At 46.0% G+C, this 22,881-nt stretch overlaps 2 long non-coding RNA genes across 2 annotated transcripts; one reads left to right on the top strand and one right to left on the bottom strand.

Annotated features, from left to right (window-relative positions):
• Positions 1-8,488: 8,488 nt before the first annotated feature.
• Positions 8,489-16,520, bottom strand: LOC114679438 (uncharacterized). The gene is made up of 3 exons (XR_013395342.1): positions 16,012-16,520; positions 9,853-10,043; positions 8,489-9,611 (listed from the first exon to the last, which is right to left on the bottom strand). It is a non-coding gene; the product is annotated as an uncharacterized LOC114679438 (long non-coding RNA).
• Positions 16,015-22,056, top strand: LOC144329725 (uncharacterized). The gene is made up of 4 exons (XR_013395343.1): positions 16,015-16,113; positions 18,134-18,155; positions 19,237-19,413; positions 20,483-22,056. It is a non-coding gene; the product is annotated as an uncharacterized LOC144329725 (long non-coding RNA).
• Positions 22,057-22,881: the final 825 nt, after the last annotated feature.

Here is a 22,881-nt window from a genome sequence, read left to right as displayed (position 1 = left end):
GACAGGATAAAGAGCAGTTTACCAAGGTGTTCTCCAGGCAGGAAGTCTGCTCTTCTCCCTTCCAGGTGAGGAATCACAGGCCCAAGAAGAGGGGCTCTGAGAAAAGGAGGGGGAGAAAGGTGAAATTACAGATGCTCCTCTTATCCTGCCCATCACCTCCTTTAAACTGTTTCACCTCCCTTCCTCTCCTCCCTTCCTCCCTCCTTCCCTTCGTTCCCTCCCCTTCCCTCCTTCCCTCCCTTTTTCCTTCCTTCCTTCCTTCCTTCCTTCCTTCCTTCCTTCCTTCCTTCCTTCCTTCCTTCCTCCCTCCCTCCCTCCCTCCCTCCTTCCCTCCCTCCTTCCCTCCCTTCCTTCCTTTCTTCCTTCCCTCCCTCCCTCCCTAGCTCCCTAGCTCCCTCCCTCCCTCCTCCACAAACATTTCTTGAGCACCTACTGTGTGCTGGACTCTGTGCTAGGGCCAAAGTGACCAGAACAGACACAAAACCCTGTCTTCATACAGTTCACACTCAGTGGTGAATGCAGAAGACAGCCATTAATCAAATGAAGATGTCATTACACATGGGATGGGGAATCCTGGAGGCAATTACATGCGGTTTGCTCTTCCCGCTGCATACACTCCCCTCTCCGGTGTGGGAGGGAGCCCAGCCTCTGTGAGTTCTGTTCTCAGAGGATTTTGTGTTGCTGGGTGAGCCGCATCATCCAGCCAAGCCGCTGGCTGCAGAGGCTGCTGTTGCCAAGCACCCCAGAACACACCTGGCTTTTGTTTTGTAAAAACACGTTTTCAGGGGAATTATGCTGAATTGTCTGAGAGAGGGAAGGCTTGGAGCAGGTGAGAGGGAAGTAGCTGAAGAAGGGATTTGGGGAGCTTCTCCCAACCAGAAAAAGGGGCACACAGACAGTAGGGATGGGTGGCGGTGGGGAGACCTTGGAGGGAAGTGGACAGTGAGGACCCTAGGGTGGTCACCCCTACTTGGCACACAAGGTTGCTGACCTTGTCAAAGGTGCAAATAATCCCCCCCATAAACACACACACACACACACACACACACACACACACTCAGGTAAGCCTGGGAGGGACATTGTAGAGCCTCCAGTCTTCAGGGTCTAGGAAATCCTGGACAACAGCCATTATCTATGGTGTCCAGGGCAGCTCGCAGTCCTGAGGACCTAGCCTGAGCTATATGTTCCTTAAGCCCCCAGACCCTTGCTTGAGTGGGGAGAAGCCCCAACATCAACCGAGATGGAGCTGCCCAGCCTTGCAACGCAGCCCTAGTTCTTCACCTACTTTTCCTCCCTTCATCTTCAAACTCCTTCCTAGCCTCTGGACTATCATATTTCCTCTGGCCTTTTTCATCTGATCCTCTACTCCCTAACTCCAGTGGGAGACCTCAACCCAGAACTCCTATGTGCTTCTCTAGCATATTCCCCCAAATCTGAGTTGTTTAGCCAGAGTGACACTGTGGCAGGGTGGAGGGGGTAATAACAGTACTACCTCATCAGGAAGTTGTGAGGATTAAACAAGATAATCCACCTGCAGACTCTAGTGGAGCATCTGAAACATAGGATGTGCCCCGTCAACGTGAGCTATTATTGTGAATTACCTTTCCAAGCAGAGGGGAGATGGGAACGCAGGCCCAGAGGCCTGGAGGTGCAGGACACATTCGCACAGTTGGAGTTCACACAGCGGTGCCATCTGAGGGTTAGGAGGGTTGCTGACGCAGGAAGGCCACCCAAGATCTAGAACATGTGTGTGATTATATACGCCATCCTGAGGGGTCTGCGATATCTTCCTGCAGGCCATGGGAAGTATAAATGTTTTTTATTTTTTATTTTTTGGAGACAGGGTCTCACTCTGTTGCCCAGGCTGGAGTACAGTGGTGCAATCACAGCTCACTGCAGCCTCCATTTCCCAAGTTCGGGTGATCCTCCCACCTCAGCCTCCTGAGTAGCTGGGACCACAGGTGTGCACCACCATGCCTGGCTCATTTTTGTAACTATGAGTGTTTTTTAAGCAGGGATGTGCGTTTTAGAGAGCCCACTTGGCCATGGTATGGAAGATGGATCTGGAGAGGGAGAGGCACGCCATTACATACCATTGACCCTGGTTTATAAAGACAGCCCTTCAGCATCTGGGCAGGCAACATAAGGAGAAGGGGAGGCTAACCCATTTTCCAACTACATCTCACTTTTAGTGAGTAAGCAACTTCGGAATCATGTTAATTGTATTGCCAGAGAAGTGATACAGCAGGAGAAGAAAAACACTGTGTAAAGAGATTGCAAAATTGAAAACCTGTTGTGACTCTGTAGGTGACAGTGATTCAGGGACACAAATGTGTCACAGTTTCTTAACTCCTGACACCTCCCCTCCCACTCCCTGTTCTACCCACTGACCCCAAAAGGTCTCTTCTTCAGGCTGTGCATTTATTAGGACTCTGTATTGCGAGTAGCAGCACAAACAAAACCTCAGTTGAGACCAGTTGAAACGGGAAAGGGAAGTTATTGACTTGCATAACTGAAAAACCTAGAGGGAGGTGTGGCTTCAGGTGAAGCATGATCTTGTGGCTCAAACAATGTTACCTAGGACCTGATTTCTCTCTGTCCTGCCATCTACAATACAGGCCTCATCTGCAGGCTTCACTTAGAGGACCCCCAGTAACTCCGAGCTTTCCCTCACAATTACAAATGGTTGTGTTGGTGCCTGACTTCACATCTCTACCATACTCTCTCCCAACCGAAGGGGAGTCTCTCTTTCCCACAATAGCCTTCCTTTCCTCCCCTCACTCACGTGCACGCCTCCTCACTGCGCATTGGCTCTGAGGGGTCATACAGCCATCCCAAACCAATGAAGGGGGCGTGGGGCTGTGATCCACAATTGGCTGAGGATCCACCATCCTCATCCACGTGGAAGGCAAAGGAGGAAGGCTGCTTTCCCAGAGGAAATTGCCCTGAGAACTTGGGATCTGGACAAGGGTGAATCTGATGCTACATCCTGTGTGCATTCTCCTTACTTTCTAGGATTTGTCCTCTAGATTTGGAGGCTCCTCTTCTGTCCTCATCCTTTAAGGATAGGCCCTTCACAGTGCTGTCCTGGTCTCCCTCCTGAGCCACCATCTCACCTTCTTCTGCCCTCCTTGACCACTCAGGCATTGCTGACTCCTGAACTCACGTCTCCAGTCCCAATGTTTCTCCTGTACCATGAAACCATATATCCACTGCCTGCAGGACTTCCCATCCTGACCTCCCACAGGGGCCTGGCACCCACCATGTCTAAAGCCTGATTCATTCTCACTCCTCCCAACCACCCTGCTCCAAAATTGCTTCCCCTTCTATAGTGTCACCATTGCCCCTGAGCCTGAAATCTGATCACTCTTGATCCCTTCCTCTCTCACTCCCCCAAATTTAATCAAGCCCCAGGCCATAAATCCCTGGAATCCATCTACTTCTTTCTCTTCCTTCCCCCTCCCTCTGGTAGGTCTCGGTGAAGTTCTGCTTGACTGATGGCTTCTATTTTAGCCAAGGCCCCTCCCCTGCACTGCAGAGCCTCTTAACTGCTTCCCTGGCCACCGGAGTGGCCTGGCCCTGAGGGCAGGGTCGATAGCCTCATCACTGCCCCACTGACAAGAGCTCAGGACAGTGCCTGGTGCATAAAGGCTCCCACAGAAATCTGCAGGTGAATAAATCAACCTGTGAATGACAGGGGAAAGGGCAAGAAGATTCTTCTTGGGAAAAAGTCAGTATCTCCGAAGGCCTAGGGAAGCAGGAACTTCCTCAGATTACCGGCGCTGGCCTGGCAGAGCCTGGTCTTTCCTCATTCAAAGCTCATCGGGCAGAGGACCGCCCAGCTCTGGCCAGGGGTGCAGGACAGCTCCTGGCAGGCACTGTCCATCAGAGGAAAGAATTCTTAAAGAGCCTTTGAATCTCTAAATTTTGGGATTCCAAATGTTCAGCTTTTCCCTTAAGCTCAGTACATTTAGCCCCAGTTACCACCTGGAGCAGCTAAAAGTCCAACTGCTCCATTTCTTGTTTAAAGTCATCAGAAAACCAGCAAGTCACAACCGGGGCTTTGGGAACAAAGTGTGCTTGTTCTTCCCCCACCCTGGTCACGGGAGGTAGGCATGTGGGTTAACGACACCTAAGACTCCAGCTACTGCAGTGACATTAAAATGTCTGTGGAGGAGAAGGGAAAATGTGCCTGTTTGGCTTTAAAGGGCTGACAAACTTTAATACCCTTCTGTGACTCGGCAGAGACGGCAAACCAGTGGCAAACGCACGTATGTGGGAATAGACCTGTGGCTGTGTGTTTTTGGTCTTCTGTACCAGGCTTCTGCATTTTTACAGACAAAGGCTTGCTCTTACCTCTCTTCTGCTGAACAAGGGCCTCCTTCAGTCCTTGACAGGCTTAAAAATAAACATAAGAAAGGAGGAGAAGACTTGGTTTTGTCATGTTCTGGCTTGGGCCCGTGGCCATGCTGGGCATACCACAGCATGATCTTATTTAAGCCTCACAGTAACCCCGAGAACAAACACCCTCACCACTCCCATTTTGCCAGATGGAGACAAAAAACTTACCCAAGGTTGAATGGCTGGTGCGTGACAAATCCCTTTTCCCCTCCTGATGCAGATCTGTTCTCCCCAAAGCCCTAGAGGTACCAGGCTGATGACACAATCATCTTTAGATCCTAGGGCCTTGGTAACCGTTCTGAGAGAAGCCAGGACCATAGAGGGCTGGGGATTTATCGCACTTCTTTTGACACTGGCCCCCAGTGAGAAGCTTGAGTAGTAACCTCACAGGACAGCCCAGTCTTCCTGGTTGCAAGAATTTTAGTTCATGTAGTTCATGTAGTATATACCATGGTAGACTCTGGAAGATTTCTCCCTATGTGACCCACCTTACATAATGCTAATTGGATTTTTTTTTTTTCTTTAAGACAAAGAGGTACCAAGAAGAAAACAAAAAAATGAGTCAAAATCTCCCTGGTCAGATAGCTTTTGTTAACATTAACAAACCCAAGTATAAGGTTAAAAAATTCAAACAGCAGGAAAGTTTTAAAAATTAAATACCATTCCCCTCTATTCCTCTCCCAAAGGCAATCTTTGCTGATATTTTCTCGTGATTCTTTCCAGCAAAAAGGAGCGTGTAAAATCCTATAGATACGACTCTATTTTGTTCTTGACACAAAAGGAGAGATTACCCCTGAGGTATTCTGCAGCTCGTCTCTTTCACTCTAACATGTCTGAGAGAAGCTTCCCATGTTAGCACAGAGCAATCTACCGTTCTTTTCCTGAACTCTATGTGTTCATATTCTTTGCTCATTTAAAAACCTGGCATGTGGTTGTTTTCCTATCAAACTTTTTGTAAATTAATAAGTTCGTGGTCAAGTTTATATGTTAGAAATATGTTTTCTCTGTTTTTCACTGCTGTAACTTCTAATAAATATTAGCATTTCTCCTTTTTAGCCACACAAGGATCACAGAGAGGAGAAGAGAGGACTGTATGAGCTACCGACTGCGACTGTGACAAATTACCGCAAACGCAGTGGTTTCAAATAACTCATTTATTGTCTTACAGTTCAGGAGGTCAGAGCTCTAAAGTGGGTGGACAGGGCTGTGTTCCCTTGTGGCTCTGGGGAGCCTTTTCCAGCTTATATAGACCACCATGGTTTGTGGTCCCGTCCTCCGTCTTCAAAGGCAGCAGCAAAGTGGCCTTTTCTTTCCTGTCTGACCTCTGTTTCCACCCTCACGTCTTCTCTCTCTATCTGAGCCTCCTAGCTCCCTCATATAAGGACCCTTGTGATTACATTGGGCCCGCCCAGATAATCCAGGGCAACCTCCCCATCTCAACACCTTTAATTTAATCACAATAGCAAAGACCCTTTTGGCATGTAAGTTATCATATTCATGAATTCCAGGGATTAGGACACGGACATATTTGGGGGCCATTTTTCAGGGAAGAAGGGGAGAAGGTATGCTGGGGGAAGGGGTGGTAGTATTGGTGCAAATTGTAGCTGTCCCCTCACCTCTGAAAGTCTGGAACCTTCTACATTTGGTGTGATTTAAGCCTCCTAAAAAGTGACATCCCTGCTCTGCAAGGCTATCACATCACAAGATTTGTTTCTTGTCCCCTCCCTGCCTCCAACACATATATCTGGCATGATGGCAATTTATGAACATCAAGCACCTGTGCCAGAAAATTAACTCTCCCAGCTGGGTGGTACCTCCTCACCAGGCTGAAGGCTCCTGGAAGCCACAGACCACGTCTCAAGCTTTGTTGTTGTTCTCTCTTACACAATCTGCCTGGCACAGCACTTCATATGTGATTAGAGAGGGAAAGAGAAAGGAAGGAAGGAAGGAAGGAAGGAAGGAAGGAAGGAAGGAAGGAAGGAAGGAAGGAGAAAGAAGGAAGGAAGGAGAAAGAAGGAAGGAAGGAGAAAGAAGGAAGGAAGGGGAAAGAAGGAAGGAAAGGAAGGAACGAAGGAAGGAGAAAGGAGAAGAAAGGAAGGAAAGAAGGAAGGAGAAGGAAGGAAGGAAGGAAGGAGAAGGAAGGAAGGGGAAAGAAGGAAGGAAAGGAGAAAGGAGAAAGGAGAAGGAAGGAAGGAAGGAGAAGGAAGGAAGGAAGGAAGGAATGAAGGAAGGAAAAAAAGAAGACAAGAAGTCAGTGCTTCTCTGCAGGCCCCAGCTCTCCTTGCACATTCCTGTAGAAATGCTCTCCTGTTCTTCCTCTTCCCCGAGGTCCTCTTCCCCAAGGTCTTCCCCTCCCTGGAATTCAGCTTGACTTCTCTTTTCCTTGAATGACTGGGCTTTCCAAGAGGACACTGGCTAGAGGCAGGTGGTTGAGCAAAGACTTTGTGAGAAGATCATGGCCTATTTTCCATCCAGCCATCAGTGCCCTATTTTCTATTTAGCAGAACACTGAAAGCAGGAAAGCAGTAAGAATAATTAGCACGAAGTCAAACCTCTTTTGGCATTCTGCTGGGAGTGGAAGGGCAAGGAAGGCAAGGGGCAGTTCTGACATGGTGGGGGGGAGAGGGTTCAGATATTGGTCTTATTCAGATACATCCGGAAGGCAGGAGGATGGGCTAGATGACCTCTCAAGGTCCCGTCCATTCTGAGATGTTCACTGCCACTGTGTCCTCACCCCTGTGAATCTGCCTCCGGCCTCTTACTCTGAAACCTCCAGCCTTATGTCCTCCCTGAGTTGGCCAGGGAACCTTTTCCCCTCCTGATTATAAAAATAGCACATACTTCCTATTACGAAAAGTTTGACAATTTAAAGAAGCAGGAAAATATGATATCCACAATTCAGCTATCCAGAGGGAAGCATGCTTAACATTTTAGACTATTTTTCTCCTAGTCTTTATTCTATGCATATATATTTGCAACTCCTACAGTAGGCTTCTTGCTGTAGTATTCTGGGAGGATGTGTCAGGAGATCGGCCGCCCTACCTCCAGGTAGCTTGTCCCCATTGGATGGCTGCTTCCCTCATCCAGTGGCTGCCAATGACGGAGCTGCTTTGGCTCACCCCAACCAAGTAGGCAGTGGGAAAGCCTTTCTCTGCAGTAACTCAGACCTTAAGGGAGGTTTCGCTTTGTCAGTGAATGAAAACAGGAGACTGGGCCAGGTGTGGTGGCTCATACCTGTAATCTCAGCACTTTGGGAGGCCGAGGCGGGCAGATCATTTGAGACCAGGAGTTCGAGACCAGCCTGGTCAACATGGTAAAACGCTGTTTCTACTAAAAAATACAAAAATTAGCTGGGCATGGTGGTGGGTGCCTGTAATCCCAGCTACTTGAGAGTCTGAGGCAGTAGAATCGCTTGAACCCAGGAGGTAGAGGTTGCAGTGAGCCGAGACTGTGCCTCTGCACTCTAGCCTGGGCAACAAAGTGAGACTCCTTCAAAAAAAAAAAAAAAAAAAAAAGAAAGAAAGAAAGGAAAGGAAAGGAAAGAAGGGAAAAAGAAACAGGAGACTGTCTCCAGGTCTCACAGAATTGGAGTCCTATTCGGGAAAATGGGAGGATGGAGGCAGGTATCTCACGAAGTCCCACGGACCCGCACAAGGTCTCCTGCATGGATCTCTTCCCCGTCTTCCCTCTTCCTGTTTCCTTTCTAGCTTTTCACCTCTTTCTCCTCAGTAGCTACTGCTTCAGGATAGGAGAGGTGGGATCTCTGGGAAGGACGGTGTGGGGAGGAGGGGCTCCCTGAGGTACAAGGCAGGAGGTGGGGAAAGGAGGACTTCCGCTTAAACTGTAGCTGCTTCACTCAATGGTGCATCTAAAAGAAAACATATTTCATTCTCCAAAAACTCATCTTTTCCCGGAAAGAAAATACAACCACACAAATATTATTTGGCCCACATAAGAAATTGATATTCCTCCTATTACTGTACTCATAACTCTGTTTCCTGTGAGCAAACACACTGACCTTATTAGCCCAAGAGAACATTTACATCCTCCCTGTCCAAGGTCAGATGACAAGAGACAAAACGGCATGTTGTACTCAAGTTACCGACTCCTTTAATCACTTGGAAGGGAAATAGGGGTGGGTGTGGGATCTTGGGGAAGGCAGGGTAAGAAGTCTCTTTTCACTTGATCACACCTATTTTTAATGTACATGAAATTACACAGTGTTTGTGTTTTTTCATGATATCATAAGCACTATCCCCCAAGTTTTTAAAAACTCCCTAAAGACGCTGTCTTATCTGAGCACGCTTGCAAATGAATGCATACTATTCCATTGTAGAGCACAGCGGGGGTTCTGTGATTTTAGGAACAGAGGTCCTAACAGACCAGAAGACCTCATTTTATTCTTGCTAAAGTAAATCCTTAAGATTTCCCAATAGCTAGCTTAGTAATTGCTGGTAATTTTCCAAAGACATCACTGAGAAGGAGCAGCTTCTGTTAGATGACTGGAAATATTGCCCTGGTTGTCAAAGCTGTGTGAAGAAGGCACTGGGGCCAGGTTTGGCAGTAACCACGTAAGCGGAGTCAAGAAACATAGCCTAGGAGAAGACACAGTATTGATTCCACAGCTGTCAGTCTATCCCAGGGAACAGAACTGAAGATATTTCATCCTGTACACAGGCAGGCAGCTGTGTTACTGCACAAGAGTGGACAGACGTGGAGCCAGCACATTCCTAACTTTGAATTCTGATCGTCTCTGAGATTGTGTAGCCCTCAGTTCTCAACCCTGGTTGTACACTAAGGGGGAAAAAAGTCAGTACTCAGGACTTACCGCAGACTGATTAAAGAAAAGAATCAGAGATTCCCCCCTTTGGAGAATCTGAGAGATTTAGCTCTCTGTTCAATTTTCGTAGTTTGGATGACCTGGAAAGCCTTTGTGGAGGCAGGGACTGGGCTCTATGACTTCTGTTAGGTCCCCTTTCCCTCCCTGTGTTCCTTAGCCAGGACTTCGCAGGAAACACTGGGATATCAACAGTTCCACCCTGCGTTTTGCACCCAGTTGTCTTGTTTTTGTTCTATCTTGAGATCTCATCATCAGGGAGGCTTGGTGAATAGGCCGGAAATTTTGGAACCACAACTTGGCTTCTGACCGCCTCAGGCCTTCTTGAAAGTTTCCAGCAGTCAAGAGTTTCATCCAGATATCTGCAGGGGACCTTCAAGGGAACAGCTGGGAAGCTCATTGCCCCATTCGGACTCCCTATGACCTTCCCAGAGGGCCCAGCCACACAGATGCAGCCTGGAATGTGGCAGGAAGCGACAGAACAGGCAGGAAGCCCAGCTCCACGTTACATCGTAAGCAGCCTCCAGCAGCCAGTCCTGAAATATCCCATTTCTTCCTGATCCACCCCCACTCCCAAACACACAGCGAACCAGCCAGTAAGATTCGGCAGTTACCTCTGAAATGCGTCTTGGATCTTCTGTCCTAACACCAACTCCCCAGCGCAGGAGCAATCTCCTAACTGGACTTCCAACCTCCAGTCTCTCCATCTCCAGCCCATTCTCCATGCCATGGCCAACATGATCTTACCAATCTAAGATCTTCTGGTTTGAAGATGGCATAAAGTTAGTAATCCTCCTTTCATTTTCTGGAAGTAATCCAAAACCAAAAAGGACTTGAGAGATAAAAACACAAATTCCATTTTTAGTAAAAGTAGCAGACACGTAAACCACAAAATAGATGTAAGAGTTGCCAAAAGCAATAGAGCTTCAGCAGAGATGTTGCGGGAAGAAATAGAGCAAGGATGCTGTGCTGCAAAGTTTCCGGGACAGCCTGAAAAAGAATCCTCCAGAAGGGGAGGGGCACACCTGGATGCGGAATGCACAGAGCCCTTGTGTGCAGCAGCAGAAAATGGGTGCAGGTGCTGTGGCCTGAGCTCTGCTGGCTCAGGACTCAGACAAGCCATAGTTGTAGGAAATGGTCTGTTTCTGTGGCAACAGGGGAGGAGAGACTTTGCCTCGGGGAATCTTCACCATTGGTTGGAAAGAATTCAAGGCTTAGTGAATTTACATGAACCCTGGGTCATAAGGAAAATTTAGCCAACCTGGGAGACAATCTTGGCTTTTCTCACACCTGAGGTCCACGGGGAAGAAAAACATTACCTGCTTCAATAATGAGTAACATATACAGAGTTTTGACAAGAAACAAAGGAGGAAAAAAAAAGAAAAAGCAAACAGCAGGTAAAGAAGATTCATCAAAAAACATTGCCATGGAGCAGATGAAAATTTTAACGAGAAAATTAAGAAAACATAGCAAAGTAATTTCTCCCACAAAGAAAACATACACATGAGAGATGAGGGAAGAGGTAATGAAACAGTGGGAGGACATGAATCCTTAGCGGCCAGAGCTCGGGGAAGGAGTGAAAGAAAAAAACAAAACTATCCAACCTTCACTCTTAAAAAATTAAGCCTCAAATCCGAAGCAGTAAAAGGGGAGCACATACTGTGGAAACTCAATGAGAGATAGTGAGAGGAATAAGAAAAGGAGGCAAATTAGATGAAAATAAAGAATTAGAAAACAATAGGTATATTTGAAAGGCAAAGAAGATTTAATTCTATATGCATTAAATATGTCTGAAAGGGGCCCGGCATGGTGGCTCACGCCTGTATTCCCAGCACTTTGGGAGGCCGAGGCAGGCGGATCACTAGAAGTCAGGAGTTCAAGACCAGTCTGGCCAACATGGTGAAACCCCCGTCTCTGTTAAAAATACAAAAATTAGCTGACGTGGTGACGCACACCTGTAGTCCCAGCTAGGGGGAGGCTAAGGCTGGAAAATCACTTGAATCCAGGAGGTGGAGGTTGCAGTGAGCCGAAATCGTGCCACTGTACTCCAGCCTGGGCAACAGAGTGAGACTCCATCTCAAAGAAAAGGAAAACAAAATTCTGAAAGGGCACACAATAAATTGATAATATCAGTTGCTTCTAGGGAAGAAAATTGGGTTGGCCATGAGGTAGAGTGGAAGGGGTGGAAGAAGGGCCAGGGTGGAAGGGAGCTTTTTCACTTTTGTGAAACTTTTTTTTAAAGTTTTGACTTGTATGGACATATTAGCTCATCAGAAACATTCAAATTAAGCAATACACACCCTGCCTCCAACACACACACACTTTCACAATCTGATTATGTTACTGTCTGTTTAAAACCCTTCCATTGTTCTCATTTCTCTTAAGATAAAAAGCCCACATCTAAAAATGGCTTATTAGTATAGGATAATCATATAATTTGTTGTCCAATAGGGCACTTAAGATCAAAAAGACACACCACAGATGTAAACTGGGACTAAGGCCATCTACTTATAAGGCAGGCCATGATCTGGCCCTTGTCACCTTCATCTGTCCAGCCTCATCTGTCACCTTCCAGCCCACAGGCTCTAACTCCAGTCTTACTGAACTATAAGCAGCCACCCTCTTCCCTCCACACCTCTCAGCACAAGCTGTCTCCTCTGCACAGTACTTTCCTTCTTCCAAGTCTCCCTACCCCCTACTGTTTGGCTTATTCTGTATATCCTTTGGGTCTGATTTACCTTATGTATTTAATCAGTTCTAAAATGCATGCTCTGACCAGGCACAGTAGCTCATGCCTGTAATCCCAGCACTTTGGGAGGTCAAAGTGGGAGGATTGCACGAGCCCAAGAGTTCGAGACCAGCCTGGGCAACATAATGAGACATCGTCTTTACAAAAAGTTAAAAAAAAATTATGGTTGGGTGCAGTGGCTCCTGTCTGTAATCCTAGCACTTTAGGAGGCTGAGGCAGGTGGCTCACTTGAGCTCAGGAGTTTGAGACCAGCCTGGGCAACATGGCGAAACTCTGTCTCTCAAAAAAAAAAAAAAAATACATATATATATATATAAGCTGGGCGTGGTGGCATGTACATGTAGTCCCAGCTACTTGGGAGGTTGAGATAAGAGAATCACTTGAACCTGGCAGACAGAGGCTGCAGTGAGCTGAGATCGAGCCACTGCACTCCAGCCTGGGCAGCAACAGAATGAGACCTTGTCTCAACAACAACAAAAACTTAAAAACAAACAAACAAACAAAAAAGCCGGGCATGGTGGCTCATGCCTGGAGCTCCATCTACTCAGGAGGTGGGAGGATCACTTGAGCCCACGAGGTTGAGGCCGCAGTGAGCTGAGATTGCGCCACTACACTCCAGCCTGGGTGAGTGCCAAAGAGAGACCCTGTCTCTCAAAATAAATAAAATAAAATAAAATAAAATAAAATGCACATTCCTCATCTCCCTACCACCCCGTTACATTTTCACATCTCTGAAATTAAAACAGGTCTTAACAAAATCCACGACATGTCATGGTTCAATTGGTAGCATTTTTCTTAGTGCTGGACAAATGAATGATGCATCTTACAACAGAAGGCATCTTGAATTTGATGACCTGTGTTATCACACTGTACTAGTTCCATGGCTAGCTTTCCACTCGCTGGGAAAGCTAGTCATTGAGGGCAGGACTGTGTGTTATTTTTCACTGGGCTCCCACTGGCACTTACTGGAAAATGCTAGTTCCACGATAAACATTTTCTGAATGTGCATAAATAAAAGCATGCAGTTTAATCAACTTTTCTGAAAATACTTCGTATCATTTTCTATCTAGGCCCTATAGCTTCATTGGTGACATAAAACTTGCAATGAAGCAGAAAACTTCAGAAGAAAAATTTGTTTAAGGGTCGGGGGTTTGTTCTCAGACATTTCTGCACATTTTCCTCCTCAACATTTCTGGTTTGCTCTGGGTCTTCAGATCTCCTGAAGACTCTTGATGACTGAATGAAGGCAATCAAGTTCCAAATAGAAGAAATCTTTATGTTTTTAAAAGCAGGACTTTAGATCTATAAAGGGAAGTGAAATAAAATTATTTGTATTTTCTTTCGAAGTTTCAATCTCACTCTTAACTTGGTTCACAAAGCAGAAGCGACAAATACAAAACAGAAATTCATTTATTTATTCAACAAATTTCCACAGATTTCCCACTATTTGCTTGCATTTTTTTCCATACTGAGAACATCCCAGTGAATAAGACAAGGTCCTTTCCCTCTTGGAGCTTACACTCGAATGATGGTTGAGACACAATGATGTACATACAAATTTAAAACATAATATGTCAGAAGCTGTGACTGCAATGATGACATGCGAATATACCATTTTATTACACCTGCGGGTCCCCAAGCTTATCTGATCAAAACTACTACAAGGGAGCTCATTAAAATTACAGATTCTTGGGCCCCTGCCAGCCCCACTGAATCAAGATCTACAGCAGAGAGGCTGGGGCAAAACTATTTTAGGGAGTGCTCCAGTAATTCTTGTGATCACTGGACACCTAGGCTGTGTCAGAAATTTTGAACTTTGGCTGCGAGCTAGAATCACATGGAGAACTGTGAGAATATGTGACGCTGGATCCCTTTCCCATCAGTTCTGATTTCATCCATCTGGGATGAGTCCTGCATCTGTATTTCAAAGCTCACCAGATGATGCTAGTGGGCAGCCAGGGTTGAGAACCGAGGGCTACACCGCCTCAGGGATGGTTGGAGGTCAGAATTAGCACCTTGCTGCCCACTCCTGCTCAGGAATCAGGAATCAGGCTCTTGTATGTAGCTGCTTGCCGTGCCCAAGATTAAATATCTTTAGCCTACACCCAGGGACAGACGGGCAGTTAACCCAGGTACTGTGTCTTCTGCGTCTGGCTTTATAGCTTTGCCTTGGATGTAGCTCTTCCTTGGATATGCTTCCTGTACAGAGCCAAGTCTGAGAGGTAACCCTACTGTAACATTTCAGCTGGGCCTGGCCTCAATACCCAGCTGTGATAATCTGATGCAACACTTCCAGTCACCTAGCACAAGCCATTATCTCTTAGCCGTTTCTTTGGAACATCCCCAGTGTATAATTTCCATTAGTAACTTCATTTTGAAATCCCATCAAGCCTACCAGCTGCTATGCAAGGAACCCAAAATGCAAACACTCCAACAGTTCCCCTTTAGAAAAAAAAAAGAAGAAAACATTTTCCTTTTTCAGCTCAAAAATTTCCAAAATCATTATGTCACTCCACCTGGCCTCTGAGGGAAGGAGAAGAGGAAGACAAGATGAGAGTCCCAGGAAACCCTGGCATGAGAAGCACTGTCATTCTCTTTTCCTACGACCAGCCCCTGAAGTCCCTACCACTCTAAGACATTGTATCCTCACTGGGCACAATAGCAGGGTTTTTTTTCCCCCAGAGTTAGTGGGGTGCTATGGAAAATACTCAAGTTCAGGCCTCAGTTGGAGATGTGTGACTTCTGTAAGCCTCAGTTTCCCCATTTGTCAGTTTTGTTGTGAGGATTGGAGGCAACATAACTAAAGCAGTAAGCACGGCACCTTGCACATAGTAGGTAGCTATGATTGTTATTGCATCCTCTCTGCCTTTTGGTATTTTTCTCCTAGATAAAGGATTATGCTGGGATTTTTTTATGTCATTGCTCAATGAGCTGGAAAAGGCAGCCCTGCTGATTAGAATGCTGGTTTGCAGGAAACAGAGTGGTAGTGTTGACATTTGCAAAAAGCTTTCTTGCTAAACTTTAAACACTTGGCAGATCTAATCCTGCTGGCATTGCCTGTTAGTGATATTTCTATGGCTATAACGGACATGCCGAGTTCAATCAGACACCCAGGGAAAGGGCAGGATAATTGGTTTCCCTCAAGTTTCCAGCAAAGTTACGTGGACACACAGTCCATTTTAGCATGGAGGGAACTAATGTGTATTGAGTATTACCTATCTAGCACATTTGGAGGTGCTCAATAAATGCTGAGAAGCTGAATATATATACTGTGATGGAAAGAATGTACTGCATAGGCCAGAATGGACTACGCACTTTTATTCTGTGCTATGTGTTTTGCTATGAATGGTGAATTTCAAATATTGATGTATTCATTTGAGCAAAGGGTGTGCCAGTCCACATGCTAGGTTCTGGGACCATACCTGTAAGCAAAACAGAAAAGGTGTCTCGACCTTCTGAGCCCTCCGCACAGACAGGGTGACAGGGAAGAAACAGGAGTATTCTCCTACTCTGTGTGCTAAGTCTCCTGTGATGGAGAAAGCACTGAAGGCATCTAACCCAGTCTGGACTGAAAGCTAGGAGTGGGAAGTGGAAATATATGCTGGCTCTGGAGGTGCCAGGCAATGGGAAACTCAGGGAAGGACCGAGCTTCAGAGGACCTGGAAACAGGTTAGCCCGCCGGTGCAGGAAGAGGAGAGAGGCAAGGTGAGGAGACCCCGACTGGCTTTGCAAACCTTACTGGATCTTCTGCTGGGCAGGCTAGTGTGCTGCAAGGCAAGGGCTTGTCGTTGCTATTAAAATAAATTTATAGAGGAAAATCGGCTTTTTGGTAAAATTCCATTTAAAGTTTTTTTTGTTTTTGTTTTTGTTTTTAAATTACATTGATGGAGAGAGTGGGTCTTATAATTTTAGGGCCTCCAAAGGTCTTAATCAGGCTCTGATGGTGAGCACATTAGGGCAATGGGGAGTTACTGAAGCATTAGCAAGAGGGTGGCGAAAATGCCCTCCTTTCTCTTTGTCTTACCACGTTCCTGAGGACCTCAGTTCAGTAAGCGCAAACGGGCGGGCGTGGCTGCGGAGATGGAGACCATCCACTTCCTGGTTTTCCGCTCAGCCTGCGGGAAAGGTAGGGAAAGACTTGGGGACTTGGTTGCTCCCTGGGCTTGGCCCGCCAGTTCAGCCTTGGCTTCGGATCCAGGGTCCTCCACCCAAGCTCCCGTCTCTAGGGAGGCCCAGGCAGGGCGAGGACTAGCGTGGTGATCGAGAGGCTGGATCCTGGAGAGACAGGAGCCTGCTTTCCCGCCCCGAGAGGCCACGACCTCGTAGGCTTGCAAACCGAATCAATCCTCTCCGTGCCACCTCCTCCAGTATCTTGTTTGTGCCCTGGACTCGATTCCTCCCTGGGGATTCCTCCCTTTATGCAAAATCTGCTGGGACCTCCCGCGCCTGGGGACTCCCGGAGCGGCGTGCTGTCCCCTCCGGCGCTCAGCGCAGAGAGCCCCGGGCAGCGACAGCGCTCCCTGCACCCAGCCCTGCTCCGGGCTCCGCACCGCGGCCCTTTTCTTAGGTTGTAGACACTCCCTCCCTTGCACGTTCCGAAAGCTGAGCATAGGTCCTGCGGGAAAAGGCGAGCATGGGGTCGGGCAGTTCCCAACGTTCCCCTCCACGGCCCACCTCCGAGCACCCTAGGGGCAGTCTATGCTGAGCAAGCGAAGGGCCAAAGCGAGGAGATTCCTCGTTGTTAGTTTAAAACAAAGTGTCTGTTTTCTGTGTTGGGATGTTAAGGAAAAACAAACAGGTAAAATAAGATGCCTGTAGTCACGACTCAGTGGGTAAAACGCTGTTTCTGTTTAACCCCTCTTCCTTCCATCTCTGCTATCTGCCTGCCTCTCTCTCTTTTTATGATTTTCTTTGTTTTTATCACACAGGGAATACGCAAATGCATTTTCATTGTAAGAGGTTGAAACAATGCAGGAGATTACAAAGTAAAATGTGAACACCATATTGCAACTCCCCACCCCCATTCCACTTCCCTAGTCCCGGGTAAAACCACTGCCTGCCATTTGGTATGCAACATTCACTCCTATTCCACGCATTTACACGTATGTGAAAGTACACATTTGAGTATACACAAATATAAGGTTATTGCATGTATGCACATATGTACATGCATACATAACTTTTTTTGCAGTTTTATGTCATGGAGACCATACAGTAAGTGTTCCTCAGATTGTGGTTTTCATGTACTAATATGTCTTAAGGAGCTGTCAATGACAGAACATACAGGTCTTTTACGCCATAGCTTGTCTCTTTCTAACAGCTGCAAATTCCAAACTGTGGATTTCTCATGGGTTATTTAACTTCCCATTATTGACATTTCTGGTGTTTCTTTTTTTAAAAAAATGTATTTTCTTTCTCTTTTTTGTTATTACAAACAGGAAGCAATGATTATTGTATTAGTTATTTACTGCTGCCTAACACAATACTCCAAAACGTAGTGGCTTAAAATTTTGTATAATAAATATTTATAATCTCTCACATTTTTTGCCAGTCAGGAATTCACAGCTTCTTGGGTGGATGATTTCTGGCTCAGTGTTTTGCATGGGCTTGCAGTCCAGATGCTGACTGAGGCTTCAGTCAACTGAGCCTTAACTAGGCCTGGAGGAACTATTTGCTCTCAGGGCTGGCAAGTGGATGTGGGCTGCTGGTGGGAGCCCTTAGTTTCTCACCCATGTGGGTCTCTCCACAAGGCTAATTGAGTGTCCTCACCACATGGTGGCTGTTGCTATCATAGCCAGTCATTCAAGAGAGCAAAGTAGAAGCACAGGGCCTTTTATGACCTAGCCTCCGAAGTCACACATTGTCACTTTGGCCACATTCTATTCATTAAGAGTAAGTCATTAAGTACAGCCCTTTTGTGAAGGGAAGGGTATCAAAGAATTTGTGAACATAATTTAAAACTGCTAGTATTACCCTTATGCATAATCTTTGTGTAGTTATGTGACTATTTCCTCAGAATACATTTCTAGAATTGGAATTGCTGGGTCTAGTGGTATATGCACTTTGAACTTTGAAAATTCCTCCTGTTTGTGTTAGAAACTGTCCATTGTCCCCCTAATATCCATTTTCTCTTTTCTTCCTTTTAGCAACGAATCTCCTGAGTTTCAGGTGGGTATGAGTAGAGAATATATTTTCCACCTCCCTCGCTGTGGACGTGTAACTAAGTTACGGCTGATGGGAAGTACTGTGTGCAATTTCTGAATTAGATCCTTAAAATAAGCTGTTTGTTGTACTTCCGCTTTCCCCATGGAGCAATCTATTCAGAGAACAGATGTGGTGGTGGGAGTCAGCTTCCACCAGGTGATGCAGGTAACACCCCTGGGGATGGTGGTACAATGTATAGAAAGAACCTGGGTCCCTGCATAACCTTGTGGAGCCAAGCCAGTCTTCTTCCCAGGACTTTCTACTAGCTTAGACTTTTGTATGAGAAAAAAAAATGAAGCTTTTATCTTGTTTCAGCCACTGTTACTTACTGATGATTTGCCTCCTCAAAAGCCTACCCAACAATGTATAAGTATCCATTTTCCCCATCCTTGCCCACACTAGATAGTATCAATCTTCAAAAAGTTATCAATCTGATGCCCCCCCCAACTTAGGACTTTATAATCTCCTTCACGTGCTGCTGCTAGGGGCAGGGTGAAGGACATTGATATAAAATTCAAGAAAAAACCTACCACAATCTGTATTAATAGAAAGCACGAAGATATAATGTTGCTTTTGAGAAAGAAACTACAATTTCAAAAGTACTCATACATCCCCCCAAAAGACTGCAGGGATGCTGTGCCTTCCCTCAAAGGCATTACAACCTAACTGGGAAAAGGTATCTGGACATAGACAACTAGCAGTACAGAGTGGAGCAGTCTGGCTGGCTAATTCCTGGTACTGACCCAGGGAGATTGAGGAGGGAGCTGTGATGGAGGACATTTAGCCTCCCAAAGTTAGTGGTTCATGCATTTCTTATGCTATTTGGGTGAGAAGCAGGGAGAAGGGAGTGGACTATCTGGGAGAAAGTTGTGCAGGCAAATGCTAAGGGTACAGGCTCTGGTGTTAGACTGTCTACGTTCACATCCCATCCCCGCCACTTCACTCTGTTGGCACATACTTAGTGAGTGCCTTCTGCAAGCAAGGTACTGTTGGTGAGGCTGCGCGTTCCATGAGAAACTCTCCTGTAACTGGAGCTTCCTTTCAGAGTGCTGAGACAGAGGATGATGGGCTGGGCTTCAGTTCCCTCACCTGGAGAGTGGCGAGAACACCAGTACAAAACTCCAGGGCTGTTGGGAAGATGGAATGAAATAGTACATGAATGAAATAGTACATGTAATGGGTCGCATTCACAGTGCCTGGAACATAACAAATGCTCGTAAAGGTAGGTGTTATCATTAAGGAAAGCCATGAAGGAGAAAGTCCCTAAAGCCCCCAGGGTTCCTTTCTGGGCCTTCACTGGTGACTCCCAAAAAGTTTGTTTTAATGCCCCCGATACAGTGTGGATATTTCTCCCCTCCAAATCTCATGTTGAAGTGTGATCCCAGTGTTGGAGGCGGGGCCTGGTGGGAAGTGTTAGGTCATGGGAGTGGGTCCCTCATGAATGGCTTGGTGCCCTCCTTGTGGTAATGAGTGAGTTTTTGCTCTATTAGTTAGAGTGAGATCTGGTTGTATAATAGAGCCTGGCACCTCTTCCTCCCTCTCTTGCTCCCTCTCCTGCCATGTGACCTGCCTGCTCCCCCTTTGCCTTCTGCCATGAGTAAAAGCTTCCTGAGGCCTCAACAGAAGCTGAGCAGATACCAGTGCCATGCTTATCCAGCCTGCAGAACCATGAGCCAAATAAACCTCTTTCTTTATAAACTACCCAGTCTCAGGCATTCCTATATAGCAATGCAAAATGGACTAATACCACTCCCACCCATAGAAAAAAACTCCTGCTTTCATAAAAGATATCAGTTCTTTCTCACTGAGGTGAAAATGATTGACATAGTTTGATGCACTACTTCTGTTGCATTTACACTTTAGTGGAGAATATACTATGTTTGGTTAAATCATAGGGATGAAAGTCTAATTATAAAATTTCAGGCATCAGCACAGCTAAACCAGGGGCATTTGGGCCAACTGAGGGTGCTTCACTGATGCTGCTGAAATCAACATTTTTAGGGAGCTGGCCCAGTCTTCTCTTCCCTTCCCTTTCTTCTCTTCCAGTCCCTTCTTCTCTCTCCTCTTCTGTCCCTGCTCCTCTGCCTCCCCTTTCTTTCTCTCCCTCCTCTTCCTCCTCTCCTCTGTTTCCTCTCTGTCTTTCCCTTGCCTAAATGGCTGTCTAAGTCCTGATGATTCAATGTGATTACGTTTCCATAGGCAGGTGTGTGTCTTGTTTAGTCACATTAAAAATAAATCACTTGGCCACATGCAGTTGATGCATCAATCTGTTACTTTCCTCTGCTTTCCAGGAACAGATTGCTCAAAAACCAAACGACTGTTGCGTGAAATGCGAGTGGGGAAAGGAGTGAGATGAAGGGAACAGAGCCCTTCCAAACTCGCCCTTCAGCCTTCCCACCCAATCAGAAAGGAAATCAGTCATGCCCACAATCCTGCCAATAACACAGTGTAGCGGCTACGTTCTTTGGACGAATGACAGCGAGCTGTGGAAGAAATCTGGTTTGGAGAAGAGATGGGGGCTTGTGTTTACTGAACATCTACAGCAAATCAGGCCCTGTGCTTTCTTTTGCATCCGTTCTCTTCTAAAGGGGAATCAGGATCCTGGCTGAGGGACCCTGGACTATTTCACCTTTCAGGATCTCAGTTTCCTTAGACTAAAAACATGAATTCCTATTTTTTTTTTTTTGCGCTTTTTAAAAATTAAACTTTAGGTTCTGGGGTGCATGTGCAAAACGTGCAGGTTTGTTACATAGGTATACAAGAGCCATGGTGGTTTGCTGCACCCATCAACCCATCATCTACACTAGATATTTCTACTGATGCTATCCCTCCCCTAGCCCCCCAACCCCAAGACAGGCCCTGGTGTGTGATGTCCCCCTCCATGTGTCCATGTGTTCTCATTGTTCAACTCCCATTTACGAATGAGAACATGTGATGTTTAATTTTCTGTTCTTGTGATTTGCTGACAAAGATGGTTTCCAGCTTCATCCATGTCTCTGCAAAGGACATGAACTCATCGTTTTTAATGGCTGCATAGTATTCCATGGTGTATATATGCCACATTTTCTTTATCCAGTCTATCATTGATAGGCATAATTCCTATTCTTTAAAAATTTTTTTTTGTAGAGATGGGGTCTTGGTATGTTTCCCAGGCTGGTCTCAAACTCCTGGGCTCAAGTGATCCTCCCACCTTGGCCTCCCAAAGTGCTGGGATTATAGGTGTGAGCTACCGCACTAATTCATATTCTAATAATTCTTTTTGGCATCAGGGACAAGTCTTGGGGTTATTCAGACCTAGCTCCACCCTTTTGGGTAAATTACTTATCATCTCTGAGCCTCAGTTTCTTCATCTCTCAAATGGGGATGGGAATCAAGATCAAATGAAATAATGTATTTAAGACATCTTTTTTAAATGGGCAACTAATAGTGATGGTGTTTAATCTTTCTTTCACAATATGCACATTTTCACCCTCTTAGAGCTTTTTAAAATATTTTTTACAGGTTGGAATGGTAGTTTTCCAGGTGGTATGAATATATGTGTGTGTGTGTGTGTGTGTGTGTGTGTGTGTGTGTGTGTGTGTAAGTGTGTGTGTGTATGTGTGTTCTCCTTATTCTTGACGAAAACAGTCTGAGGAAGAGACAGCTGACTTTTTTTGTAGTAATCTTGGCACTAATGAAAACCAGACCCTGGACTCCATAAATGCTATTGGGCATTCAGTCAAGGGGTAGCAAGTATCCCAAGATGTTCCCTAGTAAATCAGACCTCCCTTAGTGAATCATATCACCCTTGTGTGATCCCCTCCCACACCGAATCTGAGCTGGCCTGTGACTTGCTTTAACCAATAAAGTGTGTTGGAAGTGACACTAAGTTGTTTGTAGTCTAAGTTTTAAAAATTCTCAAATCTTATACTTTTGTGCTTGGGGATCCTCAAGTCACTATGTAAAAAGTGTGATCTCTCTGTGCTAGAGAGGTCACATACAGAGACCAATGGAGACGGAGAGACCTTGAGAATATATGGATAGAGGAAGAGAGGGAGGAAGGGAGGCCCAACTGTCCCAGCTTCACAACTGAGCCAGGCCTCCATCCACTCCCTTAAGGCACCAGCCAAGTGAGTGACTTATCCTGGATACTTCATCCCAGTACAGTCCCCAAATGACCACAGCCCCAGCTGCTACCATGTGCAACAGAAGAACCAGCCAGCTGATCCCAGTCAATCTATGGACTCACGAGAGATGATAGAATGGTTGTCTTAAGCCATTCACTTTTGGACTGGTGTATTACAAAGCAACAGATTATTGAAAAAGTCAGCAATATTTTTGAGCTTTCACTATGTACCAAATCATGGACTCTCATTAAGAGAGATACAGAAGAACTGCCCACAACTCCCCTCAGGAAGTTAGTTTGGGCAAGAAGATTGTACAAAGGCAAGTATAAAGATTCTAGACATTTACTAATCCACACACAAGTGTGTGCTTGGAAGTATGATGTAAACAGACTGTTTAGTGATGGGGTCATTGGGTTTGGGTTAGGGTTAGGAACACTTCTACAGGGAGAGAGTCTTGAGCTGGATTTTGAAGGAAAGCGCAGGTGATGGTTTAGAGAATGGCTGAGGTTGGAAATGGGGGGCTTTGATAGTCACATAGCAATAAAACAGGAGCACGTGGAGTGGGAACTGAGAAACTCAAGTTT

This window comes from Macaca mulatta, chromosome 7 (assembly GCF_049350105.2).
Source record: "Macaca mulatta isolate MMU2019108-1 chromosome 7, T2T-MMU8v2.0, whole genome shotgun sequence".
NCBI classification, from domain to species: domain Eukaryota; kingdom Metazoa; phylum Chordata; class Mammalia; order Primates; family Cercopithecidae; genus Macaca; species Macaca mulatta.
This window is presented reverse-complemented; position numbering and strand designations above follow the sequence as displayed.